The sequence below is a fragment of the Balaenoptera acutorostrata genome, chromosome 7 (assembly GCF_949987535.1).
Source record: "Balaenoptera acutorostrata chromosome 7, mBalAcu1.1, whole genome shotgun sequence".
Taxonomy (NCBI): Eukaryota; Metazoa; Chordata; class Mammalia; order Artiodactyla; family Balaenopteridae; genus Balaenoptera; species Balaenoptera acutorostrata.
Window position 1 is genome coordinate 3,571,944 of NC_080070.1, and position 17,242 is coordinate 3,589,185.

The 17,242-nt window shown below is 43.1% G+C and overlaps 1 protein-coding gene across 4 annotated transcripts in view; it reads right to left on the reverse strand.

Annotated features, from left to right (window-relative positions):
* The window catches only part of DPP6 (dipeptidyl peptidase like 6), a 977,175-nt gene that overhangs the window by 436,812 nt on the left and 523,121 nt on the right, over nt 1-17,242 (reverse strand). The gene's annotated exons all lie outside the window — the stretch shown is intronic.

The window sequence follows — 17,242 nt, forward strand, 5'->3', positions numbered from 1 at the left end:
CATCCTTGAAAGCTATGATCAACTCCTTTCTCTGCCCTCTGCCTCGGTGTCCAAAGGCCCCAGGTTTCCTTCTCTATCCCAGGGCAGAGCCTTATCTCAAGAAGAATTGGATATTATATTATGTTTACAGCTTTTGTGTAACTTAATGCTTCTCCACCCAATAAACTAGATTCCACAGCATAGGGTGATTGTGGAGTTTCTTATTACAGTCAACCTATTAACCCCCATCAAATCAAACCCAAGTATGATGAATTTTTCTAGCCCTAAGACCTCTCTCATCTTTCTCTTCATTGACATCCACGTTGTTAAGTTCTATTTCAGGCTACCAAATTCAAACATTTATTTAGCACATACTATGTGCCAATTTTAATCAACATTTGTCTACTTCTCACCATCCTGAGCCTTTTCTTCCTTCTATAGCTCCTCAAACAAAGCTTTAAGACTTCCCAGGTCTTGCTTCACTGGGTAACCCACCTACCCCTTTTCTAGGTTTTAGTCCCCTCCAGGGACCGCATTATAGCAGGTGTTGGGGGTATGAGGGGGATCTGGAGACACTGCTAAAGAATGCTAAAGGTTGAAAAGATCTAGGAAATTAATCAGGCATACTGGCTGCTGAGACCAAACTTTCAGTTCCTTTCAAATTAGGATGATTATATAATTTACAGTCCAAACTAGGATCATTTGAGAGACAAAGGGGGTAATATTAATAATCAATAATAAATATAATAGTTAATATTATTATTAATTATACAAGAGCAACTGGGACTCTCGAGGGCAAATTAAGTCATATGGTCACACTGCAAATGAACTACTGCCCCTTCTGCCTATACATAGATCACAAAATATTCTCTCTTATAGCGCCCACTATTGCGACTCGCATTAAATGAGAGTCAAAATGTAATAGGATGGAGATGGCCTCAAAAAGTAGGCAACGTGATATATAAATACACCCTTATCCAAGGCTGAAAGTTCATTAGAATGTATCAGATTTCTGTAAATCAAAATATAGATAATACTCAACCATGGGATAGTAAATAATATTTGACATCTAAATATTTAATATTGGCTATCTAGGTTATAGAATCAAGAAAAATTTGACTCCAAACAATTAATATTGGCCATCTAGGTTATCCAATTAAGAAAAATTCTGAGGACCATTAAAGCCTTAGCGGGAAAGTGATCTACAGTTTTTAGAAATTTCTACCAGTATGCTTATTTGCCATTGAGAACTGAATTTGCCTATTAAAAAGTGGCTTTTGGGGCTTCCCTGGTGGCGCAGAGGTTGAGAATCTGCCTGCTAATGCAGGAGACACGGGTTCGAGCCCTGGTCTGGGAAGATCCCACATGCCACGGAGCAGCTGGGCCCGTGAGCCACAGCTGCTGAGCCTGCGCGTCTGGAGCCTGTGCCCCGCAACGGGAGGGGCCGCGATAGTGAAAGGCCCGCGCACCGCGATGAAGAGCGGTCCCCGCACCGCGATGAAGAGTGGCCCCCACTTGCCGCAACTAGAGAAAGCCCTCGCACGAACCGAAGACCCAGCACAGCCAAAAATAAATAAATAAAAAAATAAAAAAAAAAAAAGTGGCTTTTCAGCACTTAAAAATAAGACTAAACATGAGTATGAAATTATGACAAAAGGTTATACTGAGTCAACCTCATTTCCTATTGGATAGGGTTTTCTATGCGAGGAAGTCGCTGGCCAGTGACAAGAGGTGATCAGATCTCACTGATTCAGCAGCTTTTCATTTCATTTACAGAGGAAATAAGCCATTCTCACCAAAGCTGTGAATAGCATAAATCTTGCAGTAGTACTATTCCTAAGACCATCATAGTGTACATGATCTCCCATAGACCCGAAGTGGACATTTCTCAAACACTGTTCAGATTAAATCCCAGGGTAACAATCAAAACCATAATGATTTCATATTCAAGAGTGAATCTTTTCAAGATGAAGAATGATGAAATTAGTGGTATTGTCTTCATCAGCTCAAACAATGGATATCTTTCAAATCTTGTTTCTAATAAGAATAATCTAGGATTCTAAAATTTGTTTTAAACACATCTATTAGATGCACTGATAGAAGTTTATATGAGAAAAAAAACAACCTAAGACTTCTGCTTTGCATCAACTTCTTGAGCAGCCAGTAGCATAACTAATTTACTTGCAAACGTGTACTTGAATGATGTTACAGTGATGTTCCCAGTAGGTCCCTCCCTGGCCCAAGTACGCTCACAATATGCTGTCCAGGTCTAGGCTGGATATTGTCAGAGATAACGATGGACAGAGTGTTTCTACAAAGAGGACCCGAAGACAGAGACATTGCAAAATATGTCATATGAAATAAGGCTGAAGGAAGGGTTCAGACTCAAAAACCAAATACTTAGAGTCTCTATTTGAATTATCACATGCCAGACAGAGGACTTCTTCTGCATAGTCCAGATGCCAGAGTTAGAACCAAAAGCAAATTTCACAGAGACAGAAATATGTATCAAAAAACCTTCAGAATTTCTAACCACTAGTATTGCTTCATGACAGAATGGGCTGCTTCACCCGGACGTGAGCAGGGTGGATGAACAGCTCCCAGGGATCCAGGAGGGCGAGCCAGGGAGGAAGGTGGATATAAGAGATCTTAAAAACGTCTAACACAGTGTACATTCTATGGACACAGAGGGCAGGGAAAAGAAAGACGAAGAGCCATGAGGTGGCTCCAGTAAGTGGGGAAATGAATGACAGGCAGGACAGTTCAGAAAGAGGACAAAGACTCTGCTCCCGGCATGCTCACCGGGCTAAGAAAAGATTTTGCACAGAAAAGCAATTCAGCGTATGTTATTGGATGGACGAGTGCACAGTAGGATGACCAAACAGGCACTGACAGCAGAGCCCACTTGAGTGAAGTGATTCTGGATCACTGATGCCATTGTTTAAGGACAGATGAACCACACTTCTTTCAGGCAACATTCTTACTTTTAAAAAGCAGGGTAATTTTACCCACAGAAAAGCAGACGGTCTTTAGCCAAATTTCATTTTCAGAGTGCAGGTCATGTTTTTTTTTTCAACCACACAAACAATATTACTACAATAGTAATAAACAAAGAGGAGAAAAAAAAAACAAACAAACATGAACCATCTTGCTAATGGTTCCAAGAAAACAAAGGTTCTCATTTTCCCATCTTCCTCTCCAATCCTGGTCGATATGCATATTTAATTTGTACACAGGTAAAACCAGAACATAGATCTGGTTTTTGAGTTAGAATGCAGGTTAACAGTGAAAATCTAACTTGAACATCTAATTTGACATCCCAAATTCAGACTTCCTCATCTTAACTTGCAGGAGTTGAATTATGGAAAATTTGAGTAGAACTGTTCCTGCTTCCCATGAAGGGCAAGAGAAGTTAATAAATTATCCCCTGAAATGTTGAGCTTCAGTAGTGCATCTCTCAACAGAATTACATATTTTTGCCTAGAATGATGAGATTGAGGCTGTAATATATTCTCTGTTCTGTTTGGTAATCATGCATATCTTACAGATGCAATAAAATGGAAAAGCATGTTTACAATTAAACACTGGCCTAAGAAGGTGAACAAATCTCCCATCCATCCATCCATCCATTGATATTTTATCCAGGCTTACTCTGGCAAGCCCTGTTCTGAGAACCTGTTATGGCACTGTTATCAACCCGACAAGTCCAAAAGCTTTCATTTGTTCCATATTCCTTTCTTGTATTCTAGTGCAGGGATGGGGGACAAACAATAAACAGATAAATACACTAAGAGAAGAAGAAAAAAACAGGACCGAGGGGGTCTTGTCACCTCTTTGTATATAAAGAGGTCAGATAGATTTCCTAATAAAGAGACATTTGAACAGAAACTGAAAGAAGTGCAGCTGGGAAGAAGCACATCAGACTGCTGTGGACTGAAATGTGTTCCCCCTTAAATTCATATGCTGATGCCTTAAACCTCAATGTGATGGTATATGAAGATGGAGCCTTTGCGAGGTAATTGCAGTTAGGTGAGGTCATGAGGGTGGGGTCCTCGTGACGGGGTTAGTGCCGTTATAAGAAGAGACACCAGAAAGCTTGCCTCCCTTCTCTCTCCATCTGTATACATGGAGGAAAGGCCGTGTGAGGACACAGAGAGAAGGTGGCCATCTTCAACCCAAGGAGAGAGCCCTCACCAGATACCACAGCCAGCATCCTGATCTTGGACTTCCAGTCTCCAGAACTGTGAAAGATAAATCTCTGTGTTTAAGCTGCCTGGTCTAAGGTGTTGTGTTACAGCAGCCCCAGACAGAGTAAGACACAGGCTGTCATCTGAGGGCAAACAATCCAGGTAGAAGGAGAGGCAGGAATACAGTCTGTAAGACAGTGTGTGCTCTGGTGTGGAGGACAGCAAAGAAACAGGGGCCAGGGTGGCCATAGTGATGTGCGTGAGACGACCACACTGAGCAAGGAGGGTGGGAGTCTGGACGCCACAGTGCGGGTTGGCTTTTCCTCTGAGTGCAAGGCATATGAGACAGCAGTGCATGAACCAGACTCCCACAGAAAGATCCCCAGGGGAGCTGCTTCATGGAGAGCAAAGAATAAGGAAGCAAGGGTGGGCCCAGGAGGGACCCACTAGGAGGCCAGGGTGATGGAGGTGTGTCCCAGGTGGTAGTGGTTCAGGTGGTGAGAAGTGGTTGATCCTGGGCACGTAATAGAAAACGTCAGTCAACCATGCTTTTGGGAGCAGAGAATACACACCTAGGTGTCAGGACACATTTATGTACCCCTTTTGCATTTAGAGCCCTCTCTGAGGCTACTGTCTTCTGTGCTCCAGTAAAAAGCCCTTTGCACATCACTGCAAAGAAAGTCTCCCCTCCTTCCCTCTACCTCTGAGCCAAGCCTAAGCCCTCCCCATTCTCTGCTCCCGGAACCACTTCCTCCTATGGCCCAACTCCCTACCCCCAGCTTCATACATACCATTGACTTCTGTCTCCTGACATTCCTCTCCGGCAGGCAAACCCCTTCGCATTCTTTAGTTGTCAGCTAAAATATCATCTCTCTCTGACATTTCAGGAAGCTGTGCCTGGTTTCACAGGCAGAGTTTATTATCCTTTTCAATTGGAAGCAATTGCAACTCTTTGTAAATGCTTTTCTGTAACGTTACTGCGCTATGAAATGATGTATTGAATGCCTGTGTCATCGGCAGACTGGAAGCTACTTAAGCAAGTGGGCTGGATGTTCATGTTCCCAATGCCTGGTACAAAACCTAGGACACCACAGCGCCCAGGGACTGTGGGCTGAATGGATGAACGAACCCACAGATGCCTTTATGAGAAGGAACGTTGTTGTTTGCCGGTACATCTGTCAGAGACGCAATTGCTGGTTGATGCAGAAAGTAAAGCGTTAATACAACCCCAATTGCATTAACTATGCCATAAATAGCAATCGGTCCTAAAAGACGTAATGCAAACTGACATCTAAGGCTGGCAATCCCCTTGTCCCTAGTGACATAACTGTTGTTCATACTTATTTTTAACTCAGGCAAAAAGAAAACAAACAAGGAAGTAAAACCAAACTAAACGCTTTCCTAGGTCGTTTGGTTGTTTTAAACATAAAATTCATCTTTCCAGAATGCTATTATCTTAGCAAATTCGTGATTAGAGCTTGATATTTTTGTGCCAATTTTACAACTGAAATGGAAGAAATACAGATTAAAACAATGCTTACAGACTCCACCATGTCCCGTGAACTGATTCAAGAATAACTCCACTGCATGCTGCCTCCCTAAAATCGATGCATCTTGTCTCATCCTGAGCTCCATCTGTCTCACAGAATTTCCCTGCTACCTTTATCACACTTCATGCCTTCTGATGAGGAGCAGAGATCCAAATGAAAACTCAGGGGTGATTATTTCAAAAGTAGAAACTGAGACTGCAAAGGTGGAGAAAAGAAAGGAAGGGGTGGGAAACAAGAGGAATCTAGAGGGTGGTTGTCACAGGATAAATGCAAACGTGTCTGAAAGCCCACTATAATTTATGAAAATTATAGAAACCTGAATAAACATTGCTTTACTATTTATTGCGCTCACTACCAATGTCCCAGCAACATCTGACATACAATATGGGGAAAAGTCAAAAGCACATTAAATTTCCTGTACTTGATAAAGAAAGTAAAGGATACAGAGATCACATTCCTTTCATCCACTCTCTGCACCCCAAGCTCTAATGAGGAGAAGTCAGCATTTTAACTTTTGTTGGGTCCCCAAAGTAGGGTGACGCAGGTTGCAGCTGTGAGACTGCACCACAAAGCACTGCATTCCTCAAGCAGCAATAACCGACTTGCATGTTTCCACGCATCATAGGCACTTTGTTTAATGCACTGTGGGTATAGCCTCACGTGGCTAAAGGGACAAAGGAGCCATGGCCAGCAGAAGTGAGACTGGAGGATGATTTCTGCATGATACTGAGGCCTCTCCTAAAGAAGCCCCCCGTCCTAGGAGGTGAGAGCACGGGAAGCTGCAAGTGCAGGAGCACTGGGCGTGGCGGAAGGAGAGCAGGGCCCGCAGTGACAGCCGAGGTCCAGGCCTTGCCAGCCGTGATGGGAACAGCTGGCGATTTTGCATTTTATTTCCCATTGCTGAAGGCAGAGGGGTCAATCAGATGGCCCACCCACCACGGAAGGAGGAAGTGAATTCAACTGTTTTTCTCACAATAATCCATCTTTGGGCCAATCAATCTCCTCTTCTATCAAGTAGCTTTCAGAAGAATATTAATACTAGAAGACTGTTTCTGGCTCTCAAAATGGAAAGAGACCTTCTCTGGGATATCACTAGATCCAAGTTTAGGTCACTGATAGTTTAAAATATTCCCAGAGAACACATGTGAATCAGCAGCTCAACAGAGACCGGGTATCCTTCGCAGGGAGAGTTCTCCACTCCCTGAAATTCTCCGCTCCCGTGACTGCTGTTTTGTGTTTTCTAGGTACTTTGAGGGCTTTTGCTGGTTGTGAGTGTGAGGAATGGATGACGGCTGTGGCCACAAGATACTAATTAACGCTGATTCCATGTCGGTGACTCTGTAACTGACTATAGGGCTGGGGTGGGCTGAGCAGCCAATCCTGAAAGATGGAAGCAACCAGTGCTGTGTGAGAGGGAGACAGTGCTCATGGTGGAGGGTGGAGCCTTACCCTTCAAAAAGCTTCTGTTGATTTCACTAATTAGAAATTAAATTTGGGGACTTCCCTGGCGGTCCAGTGGTTAGGACTTTGCCTTCCAATGCAGGGGGTGTGGGTTCGATCCCTGGATGGGGAGCTAAGATCCCACATGCCTCGCAGTCAAAAAACCAAAAAACATAAAACAGAAGCAATATTGTAACAAATTCAATAAAGATTTTAAAAATGGTCCACATCAAAAAAATATCTTAAAAAAAAAAGAAATTAAATTTGGTTGACAGGCCCTTCTTTCGAGGTCTGGCAGTTAATTACGAATCATCACTGCCTTAGTGACAGAGAGGAGCTGACACGCCCGAGCTACCAGACCCATGCTCAGGTGACCCCTCTTCCCCTGGCACTCTCTCTCCATCATCTTCCTCCGGGTTATACGGATGCCCCACTCCTTAGGTTGTCCTGGGCTCTCACCACCTGTTCTCTGTCAGCCTTACAGGCTGATCTGGGATCCACTCTCCTATGAATTTGGAAACTTCCGAGGTTGACTATTTTACATAACATGAATTTAACGTAACATTACCGCCTGAGGGCACAGCACTTTGAAATCAAATCCACCAGTATTATTAGGGCAGCTGTCACCCTCTACCTGCAACTCAACAAAACTGTTGAAGGAGTAATCTCCTGTTCTACCAGCTCCTCTAGAAAAGGAAGAAGAAGAAGACCAAACAGGCAAAATATTGAGTGTAATTATCTATCTCTTAAAACTTCTTCTTCATTATTTTTTACTTGCAAACTCATCACCAGAAATGAAATTATTTTCGGCTCTTCAGTTTAACTGACTGTGTCTGATAGCTTCTTTATGAAATTAATTCAAAATGTTAAGGTATTCTTACCTTCACAGCTCAGGCTAACTTGGACCTATTCTGATAGAATGTTTTAAAGGTATCATGCTGTCCCATAAATCACAAAAGCAAGGGCACTACGACCCGATCACCGTCAGAAGAAATTTCACAATATATCATGCCCAAGAGAAATCCCTTTCAGTAAAAATATGGCTATGAAAGTAAGTGGCAGCATTTAAAATCGAGCATTTGAATCTCACATTGCTGTGTATGATAACGATGTCTTCAAAGCATCTTTAGATACCGTCTGTCTTTGCCTTGACTCACTGAAACCCACAGGCAATTCTGAGACAAGTTTCCTATACCGGGGCAGCTTTTTAGCAAGCTCAACACGTCATTTCCCGATGTCACAAATCCCTGCAGGCACTCAATAAATATTAAGTAACTAACAAACAAGACTCAAAGGCAAGAACCACCAGCAATTTAATGACAGAGTCTAAAATAATTTAGCTCATTTTTTCAAAAGGGCTCGCCACCCTGATGCAACTGTCTGTCAAAGTACTAGATGCCTCTTGACAAATGATCCCTACCGCCCTCCTCCCCCACCCATGGATGCCAGAGCTATGTTTCCACACTGTGAGTGCCCTCCTCACTGCCTCAGCCTCAAGTAACTGGCCCAAACTGGGTCAGAAGTCTGCTGCAGGATTTTAGGGGTGGGGTTAAAATACGGTAATAGGAAAGAGCCCCTGTACTCTCTTACAAGTTAATCACTAAAGAGATGTTGCCTATAAGCTTCAATTATACATAATGGCCCATCTCTGGGAACCCTGCTTCCCAGGCAATAAGTGTTAAGCTAAAATACCTTTGTCTAGCTCACAGGAAACATCCTGACTGGGCCCACCTGTGAACGACTGCAGGGAGGAAGAAATGATCACATCCCCTCCGGAGGCTGATGGGGACCAATAAGTGTTTGATTTTACCCCCTTCCCCTTTCAGCATAAAAAGAAGCCTGAATTCTAACTCAGGCAAGATGGTCTTTTCGGTCTGCCAGATTTCCAAATAAAGATGCTATTCCTTTCCCCAACAACTGGTTTCCAGATTTATTGGCCTGTCGTGTGGCAAGCAGTACGAGCTTGGACTCGGTAACACTATTCCAATTTATTCTTGCCTTTGTCACGCAACACGAGATGGAAGCAGAGGGGGGTGGCGGGAGGTGTCTACTCCCATACGGCATATGGCTTCAGAAGGAAAGAGAGCAGGCTTACAGAATATGAAGAATGAATTACACCAATACACAAAGAGACAAGAAGCAAAGAGAGAAAAAAGTCCCTATTGGTTTTGAATTTCTTGACCTAATTTTTCTCCTGAGGCCTGAATAAATTTTTCCCTTAGATTTAATAGCACACTCCTATTTCTTTATGAAGTATTTTACTTCCCATTTTACTTAAACTAGTTTGAGCTGATTTCTGACACTTGAGAACAAAGAAGCTGACACGTCACGTAAGGACATCCAGCCCAGCAGCCCAACAGCCAGTCGGTGCTCCATTTCCAGAAGGCATTCTGTGCTCCTTACTGAAGTCACACGCTCCACTGTGCACAGCATCTTATGGCCAAATCCACACTTGAAAATGAGGTGAAATTTTAACTACATGCTTGGTTTATAATATCAAAATAAAGAATTTGCTAATTGGACATATAGTTTTCTTTGAAAAGACCAGCTTTTCCATAAGTACGTATAGTTACTTTTCCCAGGGAAACGCTGAGTGAAATTTAGCAATTACTTTCACATATCCCCAAGGATCCACACTTGTCATCACCCATCAGTGTTGGAGTGACAGGAGGGGGCTAATTCCAGTTAAAGCAGATGCCAGCCAAGACAGCTGGCACAACCAAGTGTTCATGAGCATCGTGAGAGGGTGGACTGTTCCTGAGGTATTCACTATTTTAGGTCCCAATTCCTCAAAGGAAAAGCTCTAGAATTTTTAAATGATAGCTGGCCTAGAGTGGCTCTGTTCCGTAGATCCATATGTAACAGCTATTTTTATAATCAAGAATGGTCTATAAGTTACAGATGTAGAAAACAAACATGATTTCCAGGGGGGAAGAGGGGGGAGGGATAAATTGGGAGATTGGGATTGACATACACACACTACTACATATAAAATAGATAACTAATAAGGACCTACTGTATAGCACAGGGAACTCTACTCAGTACTCTGTAATATGGGAACAGAATCTAAAAAAGAGTGGATATATGTATATGTATAACAGATTCACTTCGCTGTACACCTGAAACTAACACAACATTGTAAATCAACTATAGTCCAATTAAAAAAAAAAAAAGAATGGCCTATACCAGCATTTTCATATAATTCAGTCTCATAGAAAGACATACAGCGTCAGAGAAATTATGAGCCACAGGGATACAACTGATAAACCATCTTGATTCCATCTGCAACCTAATCCCCTTTGCCCTGTAAACTAACATGTCCACAGGTTTGTGAGTTTGGGAGGTGGACATCTTCGGGGTGGGGGGGAGGTCATTATTTTGCCAACCACAGGGTGTATTCCATGTAATGAAATGTTATACCTCAATGGAAATACCAACCTTCTACTACATGCACAGCCAGAGGAAGATCACAAGTATAAGTGTAAGTGAATTGGATTAGACACTAATGAATATACGCTGCATAATTCCATTTACGTAAAGTTCAACGCTGAGCAACACTGCACCGCAAATAAAGGGCGCACCCTTGAGTCTATAAAGACAAACAAGAGAGGAATTTCTATAAAATTCTGGATGTTGTATAACTTAGGGGGGAAAGAGGAGTCCCAGCTGGAGAGGGGGAGGCAAGATGCAGGAGTTTTAGGGGTGCTGGCAGGACTCTCTCCTGACCTGGATGGAAGTTATAGGGCTGTGTCAGGCCACACTCATCTGTTCCTCTATATGCTTGCATGCTATATAGTTTTTATATTGTAGTATTTCACAGTGCAAAGGTTAACCACGCACAGTGTATAGCAGCTTTGGGACAGAGCACCGGCCAAGAGCGGTGACATAAGGAGATACTTCCTCGCACTCACACCCAGGAGGAAACGACATCAGGCCAAGGAAATGACACCATGAGACACGTATGATGGACAGAAAGACAAGGTGCTGAGAGAAAGTCTAATGATGGGAGGGGCGGGGCAGGGAGGGACCAAGGCAGCAGGCAAGGCTCTCTGAGGAGGTGAAATTTAATTTGAGCATTGCAGGATGTGCAGGAACTAGTCAGGTGAGTAGCTGGGAAGGTTTTCCACGTGGAGGGAGCCCAGTGCAGAGGGCATGAACCTGGTACTCAGTGTAGCTCAGGGACCTGGCGTGCGGTGCCCAGGATGAAGCTGGAGGGAAGGCACAGATAAAACCTGGCCGGTTTTGTAGACGATGCCACGTATTTTGTGTTGAATCCAAAATGCAACTGGAAGTCAGTGAAGGATTCTGTAAGCCACTTGTAATAACTTCTAGAAGAAGGCAGGCATTAATTATTCAATTTATTTATTGACATCAGAAAAAGTACACTGAGAAGGACCAGGATTGGTTACTTCTCCCATCGTGACTAAAATATGTCAAATACCAGGCCAAGGTGGAATCAAATACCCCCAAAAGGAAAATATTTACATAGCAACTATTAAAATTATTGAGAGAAAATAAACCACACAAACTGAACCGCAGGATCTCCCATTACAGGGCTCCAGTCTATTGTCTAAATGTATTTTCTTTCTAATATTTATTCACCATGAACAGCACTGACATAAATTTATGTATCATGGACCATTTACCGTAAGTAGAAAGTAGCAACAAATTACAAAATCAACGGTGCGTGTATCTCAGGATGGTAAAACAGCTTTCTAATCATTGTATTTCCATATCCAGAGGACGACAACTGACTTTAAGACTGCAAGAACGAGTTTCAGATAACATTTAGCAACTGACACACGTCCATCAATATCTATCACGTCAGCCTGTTGGATGCACACACCCATTTCTGTTCTACTGGCTCATTTACTTAATCTTCGTTATTGGCGGCTCTTATCTTTCATAAAGGGCACAACAAAGATAACAGTTGGCCCATAATTGCCCAAGGAACCTAAGAGTGGACCAAAGCAGAAAGCACGACTCTGAGTGGTCCCCAGGTCACTGAGACGGCAATGGGGCTGCGGTGAGGAATCCTCACCGGCGAAGTCAGTGGGACACGGGCCGCCCTGCGCACCCTCGGGAGGGAGGCACAGGACCACTCGGGGCGGTGTGACTCCTCCTGTTTCTGCCTTTCCTGCTCCCTCAAGGCCCCTCCACCACCTTGCGCACGCAGTTGATGCCCCCTGAATCCAGGATTAATTGATCGACTGATTTTCTTTTTTTAAACTGAAGTATAATTGATTTACAATGTTGTGTTAGTTTCAGGTGTACAGCAAAGTGACTCCGTCATACATACATATATATCCACTCTTTTTCAGATTCTTTTCCCATATAGGTCATTACAGTGTATTGAGTAGAGTTCCCTGTGCTCTACAGCAGGTCCTTGTTTATTTTATATACAGGAGTGTGTACATGTTAATCCAAATTTATCCCTTCCTGCTTCCCCCGTTGGTAATCATGAATTTGTTCTCTATGTCTGTGTCTTTCTGTTTTGTAAGTAAGTTCATTTGTATTGAATCCAGGATTTCAATGAAATTCTCTGCCCTCTGGCACAGCTACGAGCACAAAAGCAACAACAACGAAGAAATTTCAGAGTCCAAGAAGCACTGTTCAAACAGGCTGAAGAGAAGCAAATACCCAGAGAGGAATTCACTCTGCTCTGCAGACCAAAAGATAAAGCGCCCTGATTAGAAAACGCTAATGATCTCAATAACACCCAGCACAGCGCAGGGAGCAGCTCAGAACAAAAGGTGCAAAGAAGAAATATGAATAAAAGAATTTAAAATGCACTGAGGGGGAAAAACGGAAGAGACTATCAGACACAGGGCGAGGGAGAAGCGCCTGGTGACACTGAAGACAGAAGAACCAGCTGGAAGAGGCCAGTCTGGATCCCGGGGGGGCAAACAGCAGGCACGTCCGAAGGCCTGCAGGTCCTACTGCATCTGTGTGCAAACTCATGCCTGCATTAGTAGCAGGAGGGGATGCAGCTTGCGGTGTTGGGTTTTTTGTTTAACAGCAGCTGTTTACATGGCACATTCTTAAATAATTTCTACCTGAAGATATTAAAACAAAGTCTGCACTTGAAGCGGCAAAATTTTAGATACCTGGAAGTTGCACACATCAAGAACAATCCAGGTAAGTATATATTTTAAACCAAATTCATATTGCTAATTTTTAATTTTAATTTGATCAAGCCAGTTTAAGTCATTACCTTATGATCCAATGTCTTTAAATATTGCACTTAAACTTAAGGATATTATTACTGTTGTGACAGGTAAAACTGTTTTTTTAAAAAAATGACCACAATTTTTGATGTATTCAGGAGACCCAAGGCATGGTTTTAACCATGATGTGTAGAACATGAAAGGAAAAACAGAAATATTTGTTTTACTTTGGATATTATGTAACAGATGAAGAGACCTTGTGGGGAGCTTAAAGGGAAGCAAACAGTGACTATCTTGGTAGAAAATTGGATCTACAAGGAAATGTCAAGGTAATTAGTCTACTTATCTGAAGAAAAATGGCCCAGACCAGAACTTAATTACCATCTCCAAATATAGCCATCCAAAGATTTTTGGACAAAAGAAATAATAATTATCTAGTCCCCAGGAAAGAAACAAATTAACACGGCAAGAAAGATTACTTGAAATAATGTGTATTTCTCAAAATGCTGCTAGAGAATTTCTGAGAACCCCTGGATGTGATGTTAAAATGCAGATTCCTGCGGCCTCTGAACCCTCCTGAACTGAAGTCTCTGGGGGTTGGAGCAGAGACCAGTCATGTTTTACAGTCTGCACAGGTGATGTTTATAATGACAAAGGTACGAGAACCAGTATCCACAGGAACTTCTCACCACATACCTGTGCCCAGGTAAATCAGTTTAGCAAATTCCCTCAAAATTGGTTTAAGAATGGAATGTTCAGGCTGCCGTCTTGAGACACAGTTCAGAGCTTAATGTTCAGCTCAGGGTCGCCAATCCCACCGGATACAAAGCCCAGTTCATCTTCTCCAATATGCTTTACCCTTCTCATCTTCCAAAGGGAGAGTTCAAGGGCACCTGTGCTGGGGCTTCTCCCTTTGCCCCTTCCCAACTTCACTCTGCCCCCTTCTCCCCCCCTGCTCCGTGTCCTGGAAGGCTGGCCTCCGACACTACAAGCTGCCCCCCTGCACATCTTTGCTGATGGCTTCAGATTGGCCAAGAGGTAAAAAAAGAATGAAATAATGCCGTTTGCATCAACATGGATGGACCTAGAGATTATCATACTAAGTGAAGTAAGTCAGACAAAGACAAATACTGCATGATATCACTTATATGCGGAATCTAAAAAAAACTGATAAAGATGAACTTATTTGCAAAACAGAAGTATACTCACAGACACAAAAGAAAACCTTATGGTTACCAAAGGAGAAGTGGAGGGGGGGAGTGCGATAAATTAGGAGGTTGGGACTGACATATACACACTACTATATATAAAATAGATAATCAACAAGGGCCTACTGTATAGCATGGGGAACTCTACTCAATATTTTGTAGTAACCTATGAGGGAAAAGAATCTGAAAAAGAATATGTATACTTTATATATATAAAACTGAATCCCTTTGCTGTACACCTGAAACTAACACAACATTTTAAATCAACTATACTTCAAAAAATAAATGAATAAAACAGGTTGGCCCACAGGAGGTCCGGGTAGGAGACATCTGGGAAGGAGGAGAGGGCCAGGGATTCCCTGCTCCGCCCAGGTTGCCTGGTCAGGGCGGCTTCCTCTCAGGATTACGTCCCCTGGGGGTCCGCCCTTTGCCCCTTCAGGCTTAGTTTAGGGCAGGTATCAGTTTCAGGGGGCTGTTATTCCCTGGGGCTCACGTCTCTGATTGCTCCCTTAACCCTGTTCATACCTCTGCAAACAGTCCTGAACCATGTGAGCTGGATTAGGTTTTCTGCCGTGACCCTGAATGCCCTAAAGTTGAACCGTACCCACCATGAGAGGAGGAAGCATTTATTATCTGTTACACTCAACTAGCTCTCAGCCTCAGCCTAGACTGACTGGTCTCCTTCCCATTAAATGTCAAGTTCCTCTAGGGAACCTCCTGCCACAGTGCCACATACAGTGTTTTCTAAGATCCTAAATGAATTATTTGCTTTCCAGATTGATCAGAATGTATAAAGTACACAGCCAGGAGGTCTTGCTTGAACTGCAGTTGCCTTGTCCATGCAAGGGGATAAATAGTTCACATCTAACATTCATACAGTTTCTCAAGTCTACACCACTGAGGGTTCACTGCTGCACGTGCTTAGGGACACCCTCAAAAGTTGAAGACACTGCTTTGCTTGAAACTCGTAAGAGGCTTTCTATTTTCCTTACTGGCATTTCTCTCTAGCTGATGGGAAACCTTAACTTTCTTTTTTGACAATGTTAATTGAAGAGGTCTTGAGGAAAGCCAATTTTCTTGCTCAGAATATCAGAATAAGAGGCACAAAAGGTTTCTACCTATTAAACATATCAGTGGCACTGTCCACCTGTGACTGCTACCCAAATCACAAATCCACATTCTCTACAACACCTAACAATTACATGAAAGTAAGGGTTTGTGAGGACAATTTTTCAAATGCAAAATTCCACTCACTGGCATGGAATAAAATAGTTTGGAAACATGCCCACGTGGGAACAAGATTCTGGCTGGCATCTTCCAGCACCAGTGCCCACCCCACTGCTGGGCTGGCTTCAATGACTGCAGTCTTAGCGCACCTCTCATCAGAGACCACTTGCTGCCTGTGATTTCCCCTCACCTCACCAGAAGCAGTGTGGGTGACCGGTCACATGGTCACCAGAGAACTCACTATGTTTTATGCCCACTCCTATGTCTTACCTATTTCAGTAAAACTCAATTTAAAAATGAAGCTCAGCATACGTAAGCTTTTAGCTAGCACCTACTGGTAAGTAAACAAGTGAGTAAATAAATAGATGAATAAATAGATAACAACAACAAAAACTCAAATGGATTATAAAATTCATTACAGCTGCTCAAAGGCTGGCCTAAACATGATCGTGGGGTACAAACAACAGCACTTTCTTTCCTGATTGCAGAGGGGATATATGTACATATTTCCTACCTGAAGCCCCCAGGTCGGTGTTGAGAAAGGAGTATACTCCTATTAAAGGACTATCTCATTTTACCATGTTACCCCCATTTTCCCCCAAATATTGAGAAATCTATCAAACAACGAATTTCAAGTTACTCAGGGCCGTAAATATTTGACTAATAAACTGTGACTATGGTTACTAAGTGATGGCAACATTGACATTCAGCACCAGAACATACAAATATTGTAAATATTCTTGTAAAACAGCAGTTACCTATAAGCAATTTTCAAGAGAATCATAAAAATAACACACAAAATATCACAAAACCCAGCCAGCTTGGTACATGGGGTTCACTAGAACCTAAATACTTAAAACTAGCCTTATTTAACATAATTGCAGGTTAACCGAATTGCAGATAAACGACTTTGACTATTATTTCCACTACTCACTTCTTTGAATGATTTGGACAACAGAAACTACTTTATGGAGATGACCTGCCTATTCTCACCTCCCTCTTCTGTCCAGGCAAGTGGGGGGTGGCGAAGCCAAGGGTTGGGACCGGACGAGATCCAGTTTCCAGCCCTGACTGAGATCGGGCCATGGGAGCGATGGGCCCAGGCTGCACCCGCAGGGCACAGGGCACAGGGCTGAGGGTGCCGGAGTCTGTCCTGGACCACTGGGCAGGCTCTGGGAGAAGTGAAGGGTCCTGCCCTCATGGGACATGTCTCTTCACCTCCCATGTGGTCGCTGTGGCATGTGTCTCGTCCTTCCTACTGAGCGCTCCTGGAATAAGCACCTTGGGGACAGGACCTCATTATGAGCCATCACCGTAGGATCAGGGCTTAGTAGTGGTGATGTTCAACACATAATGCTTGTTTCCTGAATGGGAAAGACTTAACTCCACTTGGGGAAAGAAGCATTCAAATGACCCTGGGCCTTAGAAATCCAGACACAGCTGGACTTGCCTCCACCTTTGCTAGCTAAGTGACTGTCTTCAGT